Source organism: Puma concolor, chromosome D2 (genome assembly GCF_028749965.1).
Source record: "Puma concolor isolate L17-30 chromosome D2, mPumCon1.1.hap2, whole genome shotgun sequence".
Taxonomy (NCBI): domain Eukaryota; kingdom Metazoa; phylum Chordata; class Mammalia; order Carnivora; family Felidae; genus Puma; species Puma concolor.
This window is the reverse complement of record NC_141677.1, coordinates 84,406,904-84,410,163: the sequence shown is the minus strand read 5'-3', so window position 1 is coordinate 84,410,163 and position 3,260 is coordinate 84,406,904.

Here is a 3,260-nt window from a genome sequence, read left to right as displayed (position 1 = left end):
CAACCCCCAGTGAGCATGCTCAGAATCACAGGCTCAACTTCTGAGCTGCTAACCTGACAGGTCTGCCCACACACCTGTGGCCCCTGTGAGCCAGGGCTGGCCTGGGACACTCGCCCTGCCCCACCACGGCAGCTAAGAGCCCCCAGTCAGAGCATTCCAGAAGACCCCAACCCAGACCCACACAGGAAGAAAAGGCAAAGACTGTGTAGGTGGATAAAGGAAAGAGCTGAGCAGGTTGAACCAAACTCATACTAACCAAATCTTGACTGCTGCTAATTCCTTCCCCTGGAGGAAAAGAAAAGCCCAGCTAGTATAGTATTCTGACCTCCATCAGACCGAAAATTCACCCTCAACATCCCAGTCTTCCTTGCTCAAAGGCTGAGGGAGCACTATACCAACGGAGCCCCTAGGATGCCGATCAGGAATGCAGGGAATCAGACATAAGATCAATGCTATGTTCTCATCAACTGAGTGCAGATGGCTGTGGGAAAGCAGCTAATTTGAGGCTATGACCTTTGTTTTCGTTGGGGACATCGTACCCGTATCCACATGCTGTCCAGACTTTGGGTGCTCAACACCGGGTCCTTAACACTTCCCTTCAAGAGAAGGAAGCAGAACGATTCTTTTAAGGACAACTAAATTCCTGAGGATGCTGAAGGTCCAGGAAGGTGGGCAGGACCGCGGAGGACCGAGCCCAGAAGGGCTGAACGGTACCTTTTGAATTCGACCTTCCACCAAATCCCCCCGGGGCTCCCAATATCGGAGAGCAAGGTCTCTTCTGCTGGACTTTGGGGAGAAAAGTGAATTCGAGCCGAGTGGGGCCCTCAGAAGGAAGGGCATGACCTTGACCTTCGAAAGTCCTAACTCGACCTCAGTGACCTCCAGACAACGACCTCGCTTTCCCGGGCTCCTTAAATCAGAGACGCCCGCCGTATTGTCTTCTGCGCCCCCATCACGTCGGCCTTGCAGAACCGGTGCAAGGAGAGGAGACAGAAAGCGGATTTCAAACTTTGCTCATAGATATTCTTCCAGGGCTGTTTAATACGACTCCCTTTGTTTGTTTCGACAATGGATCTTATCTCACGGTGAGGGCTGTGTTCAGGTCTATTATTACCCTATATAAAAGGCTCCCAGGCTTTCTTCCCGCTTGTTTCCCAGCACTGGAGGGGTATAGCGAATTTAATCGAAGAGCCAGCTCCGGGGAGAGTCTTGGGAGACTCTCTCCTTTCTCCTAATGCTGTTATCTCCCCTTCCTTGTGTTGGGGAGGCATAAAAATCACAAAAAAAGTCATTCTGAGTATATTCTTCCTGATAATTATTGTCAGACGTGGAGATAAGCGCTGTACGTGATGTAATGTGTATTTTACGTTGCGGGCCCCCTGCATGCAAATCTTGCCGCCGTCCAGGCCAGACAATGGTCGCCCACATCGCTGGGGCCTCTGCATTTTGCCACAGACAAGAGAGTCCTTTGATTTTTTTGTGTTTCGATAAGGCACAATCTGGGGGCCTTTATCTCGACTGTTATATTTAAAGATGACATTCTAGCCCTGCCGGCTTGCCTATTGTTTTGGCCCTGATTATCACCAAATGTTGTTGTTCAGTCAAACTCAGCAGCTTAATGAAAGGCCTGCTCCCAATTTAAGGAAAATTATTTAAATGCAGAGTATCCTATACACCGCGGCTTCAAAAAGAACTAGGTGGTTAATCAAAAGTTAATTGTATAATTCTCATGCAGATTAGGGCCTCTTGCAAATGAATCCCAGGTTGTGATTATTTAAAAAAGGAGGGTAGGAGCGATGCACAGGGGCCCCCAGTCGGGTAAACAATCAGGCCCGGTTTAATTTGTGGTAAACAAAGTGATGATACACCAGGGGTCTCCAAAGGAGAAAAAAAGGTGAAAATAAATTAAAGCACAACATACAGATATGATCTTTTTGTTTGAGGCCATCTTTCAAAAACATAAGCTAAATGAATAAAAAGCGACCCATTAATATTTACCGGAAACGGAGAACTATACAAAGCCAAGCAAGTCCATAATTACGCTGCCGTTTTAGGAGGGGCGGGGGGGGGGGACAGCAGATGGCCACCGTCCTCTGCCACGGTGACTTCCATCGCACTCCCTCCTCGCCGCAAGTGACACAATGCTGCCCCCCTCGCTGAGGTCCGGAGGCAGCGCACCTGAATACCTGGCTTTGTCTTCCTAGAGAATGTCAACCTCCCACCCTGCCTGGGCGGCGGGGAGTTGATTGTGAACAATCTTCCTCTCGTCAGAAATTAGCACCAGGGACCCAGGACAGGCTCCTGGGAGAGGCGCGGAGGTTTGAAAGCAGGCTCGAATCCCAGCAGAATGTGGTTTCTGATGGAGAAGAAGAAACAGAAGGGATGTGGTCGTCTTCCCTTTATCTCCAGCAGCCAGAGGCTCCCCTGGTCAGGCCCGGCCTCGCTGGGATGACCACCGGCTTGGTCTCACCTCCTCCACGGGAGAACAAGGTCCAGGGAGAAGCCGGGGGCTCCCACGCCTCTTCTCTGGGTTTTCAGCAGGTCACTGTCTCCAAGACGGCCACCTCTGGGCAGGGCCAGGCCCCAGCCATCTTCTTTCTAGGAAGCCAGGCTGCGGTCCTGCTACCAGGGCTGGGTGGGAGCACCCTTCTCGGGGCGATGCCGAGCGCTCAGGAGGCCCCCTCTTTCTCCTCCCAAGCTCTAATACAGCAGGATCTGATGACAGAACCCCGGAGCAGGTTGAGGCATTATTTGCTAAGATCAGTTGCAGAAATCAACTGTGCTCCAGTACAATCCGGCCACTCTCACGCTGCATTAATTCAGAACTTTCCCTACTCCAAGTTCCAGGCAGAAATTTAAAAGATGACAGTAAGTCTTTCTGCACTCGCACCCCTCACCTCCACCCCTGCTTGGAGGGGACGCCTCTGGCCACCACGAAGAGGGAGCAGGCCCAGCGGCAAGGGGGCCACGCCGGCCAGCTCCTGCTTCCGCCTCCAGGTGGCCCCGTGCACACCCCGGGCCCCTTGCGGTAACAAAGACCACACACGGGGTGCTCCTAGCAGCGGCCACTGAGTCTCCCGAGGTTCCGGAGGCCACCATCCCGAAACCAGGGGTCTGCAGGGCCGCTCCCTGCCCGCAGGCTCTAGGGGAGGGTCCCTCCGCACCTCTTCCGGCTTCTGGTGGCTCCAGGCTTGTGCCACATCCCTACGGTCCCTGCCACCCTCCCCTGCAGCTGTGTCTACTCGGCTACCTGCTCATAA